Source organism: Stegodyphus dumicola, chromosome 4 (genome assembly GCF_044657685.1).
Source record: "Stegodyphus dumicola isolate Sdum_Otavi_A_Nest chromosome 4, ASM4465768v1".
Lineage (NCBI taxonomy): Eukaryota > Metazoa > Arthropoda > Arachnida > Araneae > Eresidae > Stegodyphus > Stegodyphus dumicola.
This window is the reverse complement of record NC_140771.1, coordinates 231,545,019-231,562,498: the sequence shown is the minus strand read 5'-3', so window position 1 is coordinate 231,562,498 and position 17,480 is coordinate 231,545,019. Positions and strand designations below refer to the sequence as shown.

General features: G+C 35.2%; 1 pseudogene; it reads right to left on the bottom strand.

Annotated features, from left to right (window-relative positions):
- The window catches only part of LOC146997837 (toll-like receptor Tollo pseudogene), a 205,050-nt pseudogene that overhangs the window by 112,654 nt on the left and 74,916 nt on the right, over positions 1-17,480 (bottom strand).

Sequence of the window (17,480 nt, the reverse complement as noted above, 5' to 3'; positions counted from 1 at the left end):
GTCGATCGCTCTCAAGCTAATTTCTGAACTTAAGACACTACTCAAGATACTACTATTTTGCGTACACGCAGGGTATATATATAACTTTAACCTACGCTCGAGAATATTCTCGGGTAAATCGCTAAGAATATGTTCTAGAATGTTCTCGCTCCTTTTCTGCCATATTGGCAATTTTGGCACCAAATGTTGCAAAGTGGATGATTTCGCGTGAAATTTGGCAACCCTGCCTTTCCCTGCCACTTTCTGGCAAACCTGACCCAGCTTTGCGGGGAAGCTATCTTACCGCAGCTGGGCATTTCGCAACAATATCTTTTCCCCTTTGTTTAAAATGCGCAACTTAGAAATCCACTGTTAATATGAGTTGCCTTATAATTCATACTTTTACCGAAAACTTACGGTCATTCAGAAATTATTACAAGATATTATATTATGCTGTTAATAGTAAGTAACTATTGTACTTATTATATTATATTGGTCCTGCGCAGTTAATGTACGAATGTAATGCAGTCACAATTAAAATTGTGTTTTTGTTCCCTTGCGTATTTAATCAAATCTGTCAAATCACGCAGAAGCTACCTGAATAAGAGAAAGGATGTTTTCGAAGAGGATTTTCTGAAAGAATGTTACATTGCATTCCTTAATCTTTTTGCTATTATAACTAGCAAAATTATCGCACTCGGAATAATTTCGTTACTAAGTCAATTAATACTCCGCTGACTTTAATTAGTCATTTAGGAAAGATTTATTTTTAGAGATAAATGCTGCTATTTCACTTGATTTTCAGCTCTTCTCAGGAGGATTTTAGCGTATAACAATAGGCCAATTAAATGTCTGCATATTACAAACAAGATATTTATTGCTAAACCATTAAAATAATTTTAATGATACGTAACTGTAAATAGTGAATATCTGCTAAATATCGAATAAGTGCATAAATGCATATTAATAAAACAAAAGTAATTAAAAGTGAAAATTAAAGTAATTTTTTTAATAAAACAATATATATATGAGGCATTCAAATGTATCCAGATAACCCGACAGATATGAAGCTAGAAAACGTCCAGTTAAATTACTGCATAGCTAGGTATATTTAAATAACCTATATCCAAGCTGGATGTTTTACTTAAAGTATTTAAATTAAGATAAATTTCTTGCGTTTTATTATAAGAAATTACTATTAGCTTACTTTATTAGTGAATTCCCAAATCCTTCGAACGCTAGTAATAATTCTGGTCTTATCGATGATGCGCTTTTCATAGCCATCAATATCGATTAATATATCCAAACACTGTGGCGAATTTAATGATTTGCAGCCGCAATCGCGTGTGCCTTCCTACACCCAGTCCTCGAAGTGAGGGAGTTTGCATTTGCTTGCTCCGCTCCTGATGTAAGGATCCTCGACCTAATCCTTGTACTTCATTTTCCACCCCCCCCTTTTGCTTCTCTCCTCCCCGTTTCTCAGAGTAACAAAGATGCAGATGCGAGTTCGTGATGACAGCTTTATCTGGTACAGCTGTGCTCTTCGCAGCTCGGCGATGCTGAAGTCACACCTACTCCTGCTCCTGAGATAGAAGATTGATGCTCCTACGTTGTCAGATTATCAGAGGCAGAAAGCTGAGAATTGGGCTTTTATGAGAGTGTGTTTTCAGCAAGAGGAGCATTCACTTCTCTCGCTCGTGAATAACACTGAATGATGTATGAATCTCTTTTCTTCTTTGAATCGAGTCAAGTGTCTGGATGCGCCGAGTTGCAATAATGTGTCAAGATTGCATCTAGCGCTTCTTTAATAGGCTCTTATTATGTAACTTTCTCATTTTTCTTCTCGAGAAGGCAAACAGAATAATAATCACATAAAAAAAGTTACGTATTGTGCGCAGGCTAAACAAGCTGAATGATTTTTTTTTTCTCAGCTTAAACAGGATCTAAAACCCGGTATGTTTTGATATTATGTTGGTCCGATGTTATGCAGTCGTTCCCAAACTGATTTCTCATTTGATAAGCAGCTGGTCCAAAAAATAAATCGAAAATGCAAGGTGGCTTTTAACGCATTTTTATACAGTGATCTTCCTAGAATCTGAACTGATATATTCATGACGGAAACAAGACAATATCAAGAGCAACAACAAAGAGCAACAATCTTGCAACAGCATCAAAAATTATTGAATAGAAATGAATTTAAAAGCAATACCTCAACGATGGCTGATTTTTTTTTTTTTTTTTTTTTTTTTTTTTTTTTTTTTGCATTGATGAATTTTCCTCACTCTTATTCTAGTTACTTACTCTCTTCTACTCTTATTCCTCTTATTCTACTAAAGTAAATATCGACAAACCATGTGAACTGTTAAGCGACTGTATTGCTTAGTTCAAATAACAGAAATCGTAAACCCAAGAAGGCATAGCTACCCGTTATTTCACTCAAAATAAGACGAACAGGTGGCCCCTTATTCGGGCTTACAACAAAGCCTCCACTTGGGCTTAAAAATAAGAAATAAGAACTAACTATATCTAACTAAGACATTTAGCCGAAGCTAACACAAATCTAAAATAGTTGGCCCTTAGTTTAAACTAGCTGGCGAATATCAAAAGGCACGTAACATATAGACTTAGTCCGAAAGCAAACACGCGCTACTCAAGATTCCTAGCTCTTTTTCTCGAAGTAAGTTGAACCTTTCTTAAATATTACTTCATACTCATTTGCATTCAACGCTATTTTAAAAACTCATTCTGGTAGGGAGTTGTAAGTTGAAACAAGGAATGATAGGAAAGCATAATTAAATTTAAATAACTGTTATAAAAATAAAATATATATTACAGATTAAAATGCATTATCTCAACGAGGCTGTTCAAGAAACCAAAATGTAGCATATTTTACAGCTGCATACAAGATGATCATCACCATTTCCAAAATCAAAAATCCAACACTAATCTTCATGACTGCTGTTTCAGACTTTACGGACCCCTCAAACAAGTACTGTAACAGCCGTTGCACGAATTGTTATTAAACTCTTTCAAATACAGGTAAGGCATTACTATTACTTCTTCTTTTGTGTATTTTTATTATAATCTGTAAACATCAACTCCAGTCATGACTGCAATGAACACAAAAACGTTTTTCATAGTCTTAAACAAAATTTCCATGTACTGTCAGTAATAAATAAAATGTTAGTGTTGTTTTAGCTTATCTCACTTGTCTGCTAGCAATATCAGAACAAGGCCCACGAAATTCATCGGGGAAAAAGTGCAAGTCGTTGGCACAGATCACCCTCAAATTTTAATGGAGAGCACCTCAGAGGGACGGGTACAAGAGTTTCCCGCCCCTCTTACTCTACCACCAAATTCAGGAGAGGACCTTTGACTCTTCGCATATTTAGAGTGCCACCATGACGCACAGACGCTATACATTTACAAACATCCATGCCTTCGATGCCGGGATTCGAACCCGGTACGGGAGTCAGCGTTGCTAACCACTATGCTGGTTGGGCGGCCTAATATATAAAGTAGAACTTGAGAACGTTTCATAATAACAGGGCTATACGAAAACTAAATTTTGCAGCTTTGACTCCTATAGTATTTATCATAAAGAAACTTAAAAAAATTCTTAAGTTGTTTGCAGAAACTGATTCAATGAAATAAATGCGAATAAGTAAAATAGTAAATAAAGAAAAAATTATAAGATTAGATAGATTAAACTTAAGTGAAGTTATTGAGCTATTTAGTGATATTGTAAAAAGAGAAGCCAAAATGGAACCAAAACTTCGAATGAGAAACAAAGATTGCTTTACATTCATAATTGTAATTTGAGGAATCAGTACGCTTCAATTCATTTGCACATACAACTCATGAGTATAACTCGCTTCTATAAATGAGTATAAGTTCGGTACTACGAGCTGGTGATGATGATTATGTGATGAAAATGAGGTAAAAGTAACGGAAAGATTTCTGTTAATAGATTAATTAATTGTAATTTAACGTGATAAAACAACAATTGCAGCAACGCAGTTTTGTGAACGAACAAGAAATAATGAGCAGGTAAGTTTAAAAGTAAATTATCCTTGTTCAAAACGAAGAAAGCAATATTGACAGCCTTTCACCTCAAGATATGCCTGGTATTAAAATTTCGAAGTCCAAAATAAGCAACATTATTAATCGGAAAGGGAAAAACAGTCAACCTTTACTTCTACACCGAAAGAAGACAATCAAATACTCGAAAAAGGTACTACATACTGTTTCTGAAGTTTTTTTAAGTTAAATCGTTGGTAAAAGAGAAAAGTAGCCAACAATAGAAATCAATTGCAAAGTCTTTAAATACGTCTGTAGCAACAATAAATAAAAAAAAAACCAAGATTTACACCTTCAAAAGAAGGTAATGCTCACCAGCTTTTGCCGAGGTATAAAGCTCAACGCGAAACTATTTGTATAAACATGCATGAAAATTATTTATTAGGAGATAAATGTAAATACATTGTGACCTTTGATGAAGCAACGAAGAGAAAAGAGTGTACAGATCTGGTTTCATCAATGAAAAGAGTCAAAACCAACTCAACGTAGTATCAAGAGAATGTTTTGTATTCGATATTTACAGAAGAAATTCCATTTCTTTATCCCAATTAATGAAGCTTCATCAACACAAAGCAACAACTCATACTTCGAAAAGTACCACTGCATTCCTTGACAAAATGAAGACTGATACAGGTATTGCATATATAATTTTTCAACGTATTCCTACACAATCTCCTGACGTTTCACTTGTAGACCACCCTGGTCTCTTGAAAAAGCTTTTTTAAGCGCTACCCCACCACGATTTGTGCACTCTGGAAAGTAATAGAAGAGGAATTGAAATTACTACCCCTGGATATTTTATGAAAAGCCCTTCTATCATGGAAATCATGATGCAGAATTATATTCCAGAAAAAAGGCTATCATATCAAACATTTATAAAATCACTCTTTACATTTTGAACATAAGTATATGGCCTTCAAAATCGTTCTACAAATGTGCAATTCTGTAGTTAAGAAGAATTAAGTTACAGAAATTTTAAAACCAGTTGTTTTCAGTTATAACTAAACGATTTAAAACAGCTACGGATATCTTACAAATGCGTATCTTTCATGCCACCTTTAAAATTTCTTTAATAAGTAAATGCTAATTTTATCGTAGATGAGATAAATTATCCTTATTTTATACATGTCATGTAAAACTTGCATTCATTACAATGAAAATTTTAAGAAGATTTACACGAAAGAGAAGAACAGTTAAGGAGTTTACCTGAATCGATAGCATGTAAAAGATATTTCGAGAGAATAAAGAACTTTCCACTAAAGCTGATGAAATTATTCTGTAAGTTAAAACATATTTAAGATCATAATAAAAATACGCTTTAAAATGGAACCTAATATAACAGAGCAAAATCTCTCAACTCTTATGAAACGTTTCATATAAGACAGATGCAGAAACAGAGTTTCACTAGTCAAAGAATCAATCGATGTATGCTATCAGAAGTTTCTTTTCAATTAAGATCATACACGAAACAGCTGAATACACACTAATTTACATTTATAGGAAAGACATTCATAACATGACCCTACTTGATAGATAACTGTTGCATGTCGGTTATGTAACCACCCCTTATGTAACGTAGATATGAGCCAGTTTTCAATTAGAAAGTCCTTCACGGTGGCACTCTCCTCTTAAATCGATAGCCCTCGCGTGCTTTTCCATAAGCAAAGAAACCAAACCAATGTAACCATCATTCGGAAATAATCACAATAGTGGCACATGGTGAACTTCCTACACATTTGTGAATGTGAACAACGTCGATAATCTGTTATTCATTTCCTTGCAGTTATTTTGCTGTCTTTTACTACGACTTCATTAGAAGTAATATCTCACCGTGCTCCAAATGGTAATAAAATCATTTGGAGTGTTGTCCAACCGGTATGGTCACTTTACTTAACCTGTTCCGCCAAACTACGTTAATGACACTACAGGATTAGGAAGTCATCCTAGTCGTTGCTAGCAATCTGACGGTTAGGCCGCCTTTCTACATTTTACATTAATCTGTAGTTTCTTGGATATAATTATTTGGTATAGTGGTTGACGTCGCTGACTGCCGCGCTAAAGGACCCGGTTTCGGAGAAGCCATGGATGTTTGTAAATGTATTGTGGCACTTTATATATGTGGCGAGCCGAAAGTCCTCTCTTGTGGTTTGGTGGAAGAAGGGTGGGAGACCCTCGGACCTGTCCCCCAACATCAAAATTGGGGGCGGAACAGCTAAATCCATGGAGGTAGGAAGTAAGATGGAGTCGCCCTAAACAAGTTTCTCTGCACCCTGCTCTGAAGCACCGGCGATCCCTACGTTGTGACCCAAACATTGGATCATTTACCATTGAGTTCTATGGGATTTGACGCGTTCGGGTGTAAATATTTTGTAATTACGTCGCAAATATACATATAAATGTATATATTTTCTTTTTCTACAACACTTCAGAGTCCTAAGTATGTGAAAAAAACATATTTTTATACTACATTTTATTCTGAACGGAATTAAATGCTATACTTTTCACAGGACAGTTTTCTCAGAATGGTTTAATTTGAATGAAAGATTTTCACAAGTTTTCGTTAATTACATTAGAAAAAAAAATTAAGGTAATTCGATTTTATTCGGTTAAGGTACAAAAATTAAGATCGAAGTTTATTGTATTATTAATATTAAAATTATGCATTATTTCTTTTCTATTTATAGAGCTTCTTCCTAAAATACTTTCTTAAATATGACATGATTTTTTGGCTTCTTTTAAATCGAAAAATGTAAGTCAATTTATAATTAATGCTCTATTCGGTTCATTTTAAATCAGAGAATTATTAGGAATACTTTAAATAAGTATTTCGCTAATTCCTAATAATTAAATAGGTATGCTTAAATAGTTTTATAACGTATTTGTCCACAGGATTTCAATTTATGTTTACAATTCAATATTAAGGTTATTATATATTTAGATAACACTTATAATCATTATAAATTAGATACATTTAATCATTAGATTTCTTCACAGTACTTTCACAGTTGTTTATAAGTGAATAAATTCTTTATTTCAAATACATTTATAAATAATTTAATGAATATTTAAGTATTTTGTCAAAGGCAGATACATGCTTTTTGCAAGCACATGCACAAATACCCATACATATTTCCTATTTATCATTTCCGGCATGCGCAAATCTTTAATTTCTGTGCATTCACTATATTTTTCGTGTAAAATAATTTACACTAATTTAGCATACACCCGAAAGTTTTACATAAAAAATATATATGAATATAATTTGAATGAAAATTATAAGTATTATTTTTAATACCCACTCAAAGGTCAGTTTTTCTTCAAAATTCCTCCACGATGGCATCTCTCTCTCTTTAGGCAGATAGCCCTTGCATGCGTTACTCTATTTAATAAAAACTCAATCTGACCTATGTGCCTAATTACAAATATTTTAACTTACATAATTTTATATTTACATTTAGCCATCAAGTTTCAAACTTTTCAAATCTTCTAGAAAATAAATTTTGGCAGATCTCTTTTAGCAATTTTCTTAAAATCTATATTTTTGTAGAATTTTATAAAACAAATTCATAATCAAAATCGCTGTTGTTAGTTATCGAAAAATAACCAAGATGTGATTTTTGCGTAAATGTCAGTAAACTATACAAATTGCTATTATCCATTACACTATGAATGTTTCTTTCATGCGAGAGTGTCCCTTTTTCGATTTCTATGGAACTATCGTGTGTCGAAATACTATCAGAATCTTGTCAAGCGAGCTTCTGAATGTAAACAAAGAACACCCCGTCTGGTGACCCAAGCTTCAAAGCAGTGCTTCACTTCAAGGGAATGGCCGCTCCTCCCTTTCCTACTTCCATGGCTAAATCGCACTGTCACTTGACTGGTGCTCAAGGCTGTTGCCAAAGACAGGCGTATTGTAGCGTTCCTTGCCACGAAGAATTTTGTGGGCTTAGGCTGACTACGTTAGACAAGTGAGCATAAGTAACAACATCATTTGAAGTACAGTTTTGATCTCTTAAGTGTTGAACTTTCCGTAAATTCACCCTTTTAACCAAATGATATGAATGAGAGTGCAAGTCTGTTGTTTCAGCCTTTCTAGAAACTGATCTAAGAGTCCGCATTAATTCAAGTAACTGACCATCGGATCACACTGCTGTTAATTAATTTAAAAATCCCAAACTTCGCACAGTATAAAGCAATATGCTTAAGATGCTATTATAAAGACAGAATGCTAATAATCAGATTCTAGCCCCTTTCGACTAAGAATATATTCTCTAACATTTCGCCATCGACAGTACATCCATCCCCTCCCCCTTGTCCTTTTTTTGCATTAAAAAAAATATAAAACGGATTTCTCATTTTTAACAACTCCCCTTTCAAACCGACCAAAGAAAAAGAAAAGTCCCACATATCAATTACAGTGAAAATCACCTTGACCTTCCATAAAAATCACGCTTTTCGCTGCTTGGGATGGGATGATCGATCTGCCTAGGTCGTGACTGTAGCCGGCGAACTATTTTCTTCCGACCCAAAGAGAAGAGTTGCAGAATAAAACGCCACGTGGTGAGAATGGAGATGACTTGATGTGTAAAGTGGGGTCCGCCTTCCTTTAGAGGAGTATTCTGAAACATTGTATCTGATTACAACAGACGCAGGAGCTTTTACATGCACTTTCGTTTTGTAAAAAAAATAATAAATAAATCTTCCTCCTTCTGAAATCACGCGAAGAATTCTGTTACTCGACATCCATTTTAAAACCCGTTTCATTCCTCGACTAACAAGTATATATTACAGTAACGTATATCGTCGTTTATGCAAACCATTTTTTTTAAGTATAATCCTTTTATACTGATGTCATAACATGTTTTTTGAGATTATTACTAAATGGTGTTGGCTATGATGAAATTTATTTGATACTGAAGGAGAGATATTACGAGTGAGCATGATTATCCAAAAAATGCATAAGTTGTATAAAACAGAATATAACGTGAATAGAAACGGAAAGCAAATTTCTCTCTTGATTAGATACACAACGCACAGTCAAGGTAAAGATACGGAAGAATACTCAAATCGGGAAAAAACAACCTGGAGCATTATAAATTTAGATTTACAAGAATATGTAAAAAATACATAAAATATACGTATTTGATTATTTTTATTAAAACAACTTGGAATCAGTTCAATTCTCACTTTGTGGCATGGCAAAAGTACATAAAAATTCAAAACATTTTCACCAAAAAAATTCTCACTATAATATAAAACTTCACTAAAACCTATTAACCAAGTAAAGCTAAAAACAATTAAATGAAAAATTTTTACAAATAAAATTAGAATTTATATGCAAAAACAAGGAATTCGGCCAACGGACAGGAAAACAAAATTTTTGGTTCACAGAACTGAAAATTAAAGTTTACTCCCACTGGACAAAACGACACTGAATTTGGTGCACCAACTGATTTAATTCACTATTGTACTAAAAGTTTCAAATATAAGCAAATGGTGATCTCGTAGTGCCGAGTGCTACTTTGATATTGTTGGTTATTCTACAACTATTGCATGCAGATTATCCTTACTTAGTTTAATAATATAAATGCAAGTTTATAAAAATAGGGCCTAAAGTAAGTAAACATATAAATTTAGCTAATAAAAGCTCTTTGAATACAGGTCTTCATGACAGATCTAAAATTCCGAGCCGCTCAGAGTGTTAAAGAAGAAGTTATAAGCAGTGGAATCAATAAATTTTAGTTAAAATGTTGTATGCTTAATGGCTTCAACATGATATTAATGAAAATTTATTAAACAGACCGAATGGAAAGTAAATATAATATTTCTTGCCTTATTCTCTCTCTCATACAAACACAAAACAAGAATGATATACAAAAATGCATTACTCACTCTTCTTTATTGAATAGAAAAAGAAAAGTCAGTACACAACACGTGCGTTACAGTAATAAATAACCTAACTTAACCTAAACTTCGAAAACAAGATTAAAATATAACATGACTAAAGTTGACAATCGTTCTTCCATACAGGTAAGTACTTAGAATAAAATATAATCATTAATACAGATAAAATCTAAATAAATATCAACGCTAATTAAAAAATCTGACGTGTATGCTAATTAAAAAATCTGACGTGTACACCACACGACTTCCTTGTACGGAATATTAAATTGTACGCATTTTTTCCTGAATTTCATTTAAACTTATTTCCTCGAATTTCACTAGAGATATATTTCTCATTCAATTAATTAAGTTCTCACTTCACGGCAAACCAAAAATACATAGAACTCAATATCTTCATTAGAAACTAAAAGTTGTAGAAAAACATAAAACACCAAATATAGTTAAAACAATTTTTAAAAGTTTCAAGCACGTTGTTTTATCATAATGTGAGAAACATAGATACATTTATGCAGATTCTTCATTATTTAATTTAGTTAAATATAATACAGGGCGATAACATTTGTTGGCAACAATTTAAAAAGTGATTCGCCTTTTATACAGTCAAAAGTCGTTAATTCGGACACCCATAATTCGGAATGATCTATAATCCGGACCTCAAAACTAAAAACTTTCTGCGCATGCGCCGCGTTGACACATGCGCATAGGCGTTTACGCGTGCGCGTAAGACCCTTTACGACTGCGCATATGAGTGTGCGCAAGTGCAGAATACGTTTTCGCGTGCGCGTTTTATTATAATGGACGTATAAGCTAAAATTGTCTAATTATCTATTTCAGTTAATGTTGATGATTGCGTTGTTCCTTAATTTTCGAATTGGATCCGGCTTATTATTTTTTGCAGACTGTAAGAGCAATTTTATAAAAGTAAGCTTAAACTTTCGATTATATCAAATAGAATTTCCGATATATATTTGTTAATATGTAAAGGATCTAAAGCGAAAGTATGTTTTGAAATCCGAAATCTGTTTATCAATTTCACGCTGCTCGGCGGGGGGATCGCCGCGCGGCGGGCGCGTAATGAATTGGAAGTTGATCTGTCAACACTATCTTTATCTTCAGCGCAGATGTTTTTATTTTATTTGGCTTATAATTCCTTACCAAATGTAGTATTTCATCTCTATATGCTCCGTCTTTGATATGATTTAAAACAAGTTCCTCGTCATTATAATTCGCTTTCGATAGCGAAGAAAGTAACAGAGGTTATTGAAAACGAAAAAATTTCGATTGACAAATTAGTCGGTGTTCTCGACACAGCAATTATAGGACTTGAACAGCGTAACTTTGTAACTGAACAAGAAATTATGTCTGTTTAATAGAATTAAAGAGAAAGTATTATCACATGAAACGAAGCAAAACTTAAACAACTTACATTGAAAGAAATGTTTAATAAAGTAAACAAATAAATATTAAGCTTTTTCTTTTTGCAAATTTTGATACCCTTTAGATCATAATTGTTCTTTATTTCATAAATTACGGTTTCATATTTTTAATTTTAGAATTTCTGCATGCCATCTTACGAGATTTAAACTGATGATCTATAATCCGGAAAAATCGATAATCCGGAATCGCCGAAGTCCCGACGAGTCCGGATTAACGACTTTTGACTGTAGTGAATCAATGCAAAATACCAAAACGAAATTAATAGCCCTTCTGAGCTAACGCCCTTTGGGCTAATAAAAATATGCATACAAATTATACTTCCTGAATTCACCAACATAACATAATACATTTTTTTTAAGTTTCAGAATTCATGTTAACGTTTCTGATCAGTTATTTTATGTTAATTCACTTTCCTATCACACTTAACTTCCATTTTCCTACCAAAATGTAAATTTCTAGCTCGCCTGACATTCAAATAAGGTAGAAAGAAGAGACAGTTTAAATGAAGGTTTAGAGGGTAGAATCAGAGCATGTTCTGTCTGCTGAAGACCACGTTGCTAATTTGATTCTCTTATGAATAGTATTCTGGAGCGTTGCGTTATTCTCGCCATTAAGCTTGTTACGCCGACCTTAGATCATAGTCACCTTGCGCGTTATTCTAAGTGCGCAACGTTAGGCTAAGCTAATTTCTTAGTTTTAAATCATATATTATCTTTGAGTTAAGCCATAACTGTTGGCTTCTGTAAGCACAGTTTGATGCCGTCTGTTTAACTCTTACACTGACTACCAATAAGTATTTGGACACCTGTGATAGAAAAACTAACTTTATTCAAAATCAATAGTTGGTAGAACCTCTACGAGAGGTAATTACAGCGTGGACCCTCCGGGGCATACTTTACACAAGTCTTTGTATGACAGCTAGTGGTATTTTCTTCCACTCGGCTTGGAGAAGACATAGAAGTTCCTCCACCGATTTTGCACGGGTAGTGCACCGCTGAATTCGGCGATGCAACTCGTCCCAGAGGTTCTCGATAGGGTTCAGGTCTGGACTCTGGGCAGGCAGTCCATTCGATGAACTCCATTGGCACCATACCAAGCCTTGGTTAACGTCGAAACATGACAACTGGCATTGTCGTCCTGAAAGTAACAGGGGTGCAACCCGTAAAACTGCCACAACGTAGGAAGCACATTGTCATCCAAAATAGTGCAGTAGGCATCGGAGTCGAGCTTACCTTGAATGGGGACCAAGGGTCCCAGCCCATACCAGGAGAAACACCCCCAGACCATAATTCCACTTCCGTCGAACTTGACTGTTGGCACAATGCATTCTGGCAGGAGACGTTCTCCAGGTAGACGCCAGATCCAGACCCTGCCATCCGAACGGTAAAGGGTGAACCTTGATTCGTCACTCCAAAGAACCCGTTTCCACTGATCTACGGTCCAATTTCGATGTGCTTTGCACCACATTAATCGAGCAGTGCGGTTGGACTTTGTGATCAAAGGCTTATAGGCAGCAGCACGACTATGAAAACCAAGCAGATGTGCTTCCTTACGGATGGTATTCATTGAAACAATACTCCCGGATTCCTGTTGAAACTCTTCGCGGATGAGGGCCATCGGGTGGGTGCGGTTCTTCTGAATTTCTCTGGACCGCACTTGTCGGTCTCTATCTCCCAGTTTCGTTGGTCTGCCGACTCGGGGCACATTCCGACAATCACCGCTTACCTTCCACTTCTTAATCACATAGGCCACTGTCGATTTTGGGTACTTCAGATCGCTAGATATGTCTCTTAAGGATCGGCCATATTTGTGATACCCGATAATTATACCTTTATCGAAATCAGAGAGCTCCGAACTGCGAGGCATCTTGCATGCGACTAAAGCCGATGATGTTTCCTACACGATATATACCGGCGGAGTCCGTGATGTACCTTAGGACCGCAGATATCGTCATTTGCATAGGTGTCCAAATACTTATTGGTAGTCAGTGTATTTGATTTAAATAAATGGGTCCTATGCATCCTTTCCTTATCTCCGTGATACTTACAAGACACAGCAATATTTCGCTACTAGTCTTTACGAGAGTTCTCGTACAATTAATATTTCAGTAAAACACGAAATTCTATAAAGTAAATAAAAAAATAATTTGACTGCTTGCACAGTCCTTATCACTAAAATTGATACATGTTCCCAACATAGTTTACGCATGTTGCAGTAAATATCTTAACATAAATAATTCTAGTAATTTCGCATATTTTGTACCAAAACTACGATATATTTAGTTGACAACATACTCTTTTAGTTTATCAATGTTTCAAGAAAATAGGAGGAATTATTCAGCATGTAAGCGTTAATAACCAATTAAATGAACATGTGGTGAAATACGAATAAAAGCAAAAGTATTCCATATCGCAAAGGATAATTAAATAATGTTTATTTTTTGTATTCGCCACAAAACTAAAACATTTCATTAAAAAAACAATGGTCTAGTTTTTATCTGGTAGTACGTCTAAATTATTCTCTTGTTCTCCTTCTTTTTTTTCCCTATAATTTAATACTTTTCGGACTTGGTTTCATTCATTTTTATCTATGATAAAGTTTTGATAATTGTTTAGATGGTCTTTTTTTTTTTTTTTGTTATGATAAGCAAACCACAAAGGCATACGTTAACTTAATGAGAAATCTTCCATTGTTTACATTAAACATAAAATAATGCATTTTACGTTCTTTCATCATAAGAAAAAAATAATGAAATGAATTCAGATATTACATAAATTGATTTCCTTCAAAATAGCATGTTTGACGCTTTTTTATATGTATATAAATTAGAATTTGTGTTTGTAGAATTTGTGTCAGTAATTTCAAATGCTTTATATATAATTTAACTAAGAAAACTATGCTTACTTGGAAAGTAACCACTTAAATCAGGGTATTCCAGAGCTACATTACTCATATGAGCTTCCAGACGCCTTCAAAATCTGAAAAGATAGAAAATTATTTAAATAACATAAGAAACTTCACATATATTACTAAAAATTACTAGTTTGAGTTTCAGAAGGTAAATAACAGTTTTAATGGAAAGAATAATATATTTTTAGTTTTGCATGAATATTTAAGTACAAAATTAAATCGTTAAATTATTGGTTATATACATCACGTAATTTCCCATGGTCTTGCATTTAGCATGGATTAAATGTACCTCCCATTACTCATGGAATAGCTCACATTTGCAGTTTAAGAGAAATACAGGCTGCAGCAAGGATATCTGATCAGAATACACAGGGTAGTAAGTAAGCTATCTCCATACCACCAAGCAAAAATCGCAGTCAGATTCTACACTGACACCTGAAAGCTGATATAATTAGGCTCTGTCTCCAGCTTAATAGCTCGCCAGCGGCCGAGCGGTTAAAGTCGCTGAACACTAGTAGTTCGGTCCAAGGCTCGAATCCCGCGAACAGGCTGGCTAAATGGGCATATTCGTAGTCTTTCCTATTTGCAACGTGTATATGAGCCAGTTTCCCTTAGACAGTCCTTCACGAAGGCATCCCACCTCTTAGGCAGACATCTTTTGAAGCTTTGCCGTAATCATTTAAAGCAGAATCAACAGTTTAACTGAATAACGTAATTTTAATTTGGAATTTTCAGTTTTCTCAACCTTCATAAAATTCATATCTCAAGCTTATGTTTCTTTTTATTAAACACATTCAAACCTACATGTATTTTTGCATTAATTACATTATAAAAACATAACATTAAATTTCTAAATTATGCACTAAACTTTGCACTCAGAATCTTTAAATAAAAATAGATTAATAGATTATTTGCATTACCTTCTTACTCGTAAACGGAAATGTTTAACATTCTTTGTTTATATTATAAGGTACTTCCCCCACCTTCTTGGCGTGCCTTCGTAGTGCAGTGGTGAGCACACTGGGCGAGTATTCCAGAGGTTCGCGGTTCAATTCTCGGCGAAGGCTTTGTTAATTTTTCATCTTTCCTGCTTCCAAAAAAATACCTAATGTCTCTACAATATATGCAGAAATGTTAAAGCTTAGCTTTAATAATGTATTTTTGCTATGCCACCCAGCCGAGATAGGGGTTAGCGATGCTGACTGCCGTACCGAAGGGGGGGCCGGGCTCGAATCCCGGAGATCGAATCCATGTTTGTATAGTGTCTGTGCGGCATGGGAGCACTCTAAATATGCGACGAGCCGAAAGCCTCTCGAGAGGTTGACTGTAGGAGAGGAGGGGCGAGCGAACTTCGGACCCGTCCCCTTGAGGGTTCTCCATGAAAACTGGAGGCGGAACTGAGCAAAGTCGTACTCTCACCTGTATGGTGCTCAAGGCTGTGGCCAACGACAGGCATGAACTTGCGCTCCTTGCCATGAGGAATTTCGTGGACTTGGGTTGACTGCAGGTCAGACAAGTAGCAACAACAACAATATATTCTATTACTTATTTTTCCCCTAATTTAACGGATGGCCATCAATTACGCTTTGTATCACGCTTACCCGTTTCTCTATTTTAGGTTCTTTCAATGTGGCTTTAAACTATTTACTCCACTCAATACAACAGCAACACACACACACACACACACAAAAAAAAAAAAAAGGAATTTCTTACGATATATGTCATGTGACTCTGATTAAAGTTACCAAGCATTTTCTGCCTCTTTATCATATCCAAAGTTCTGTTTTCAAGAATTCAATTACCTCAAAGGTGGCATTTTTATAAAAAATAATATTTATACATTTCCCCATTGTACCATTTTAGAGCACTGTATATAGCCTTAACTCCATTCTTAGGGCACAATTTTGCAAACATGTGACACGGGAGAAATATCTCATATACTCCCACTTTTAAAGGGAGACTGCGGTTTTTAGGGGACCCAAACGCCAAATACTGGGTGTGAAGAATCCACCACCCTTTTACTTCGGGCGCCACTGTAGAGACATTAGGTTATTTCGATGCAGAAGAGATGAAAAATGAGCAACGCCTTCGCCGGGAATCGAACCACGGACCTCTGGAATACGCGCCCAGTGTGCAGACCACTACACCACGAAGGCAAGCTAAGAAGGCGGGAAAAATACCTTATAAGATAATTATTGAAATGCAAGGTGGACCTCCGAATACTATTTGTAAACAGAAAATATTTGCCCTTATTTTCTCTTAACACAAATCTAAAGCTATAGTCTTAACAATTTTATTGGCGTAAAGTATTCCTTTATCATAACTTATCCAAAGTCAGCTGAAGCAATTTGGGGGGGAGGTAAGTTTATCACTCGGTCCTCCCAAAATTACGGTCACGTAACGCCTGCATGAGGAACAACTTTTGAAATACATAGTAAAGATTACCAATTCGTAAACGTATTCCTTCATGCGGATGCGGTTAAAACTGGAGAACAACATCTACTCACTCGGATTAAGCATAACTCAGAGAAATCACGCCCCGCTTCCACATATAACACTCAACAGAATTCCATCATTTCTAACACCCCCAATCGTCTCCACTCCGTTTGTGAATTTGCATACAATGGGAACAAGACAGCGAAAACCCAGTTCACCAATTTCTGAACACTATGCAGCTTCATTAAATGCAAAGGAATTATTTTAACTCGCACGGCTCTTGGAATGGGCTTTCGCTCGCCGTCCTAATTGGGTTGGGTCTCTCGGCTCTGTTGTCGAGCAGGGCGAGTGCGACCGAATTAATAAAAGCCATCCCGATGAGCGTTCCCATCCTCGAAAGATACGGGGTTAAGCGAGCGTGCCACTTGGAAAGGGGTTGTCTCCAGTTTTAAACCATTAAAATTGACCATCTCCCAGTTTTAACATCCAAAACAAAAGGATCCAAAGCACAACAGGGCCAATTTAAGATGGCAGCTCGCGCAACGGATAACAAATGTTCATTTTGTTATTAATTACGAAGAACACTTTTCGGAATAAAAAAACATGGGTTACTTGAAGATAATATACATTTCAAATGATATTTCTCATAAGTGTTGCATGTAGAACGACACCGAAAACAAAATGTCAGCTTTCATATATGAGAAATATTATATGCTACTGTTAACGTTCGGTTT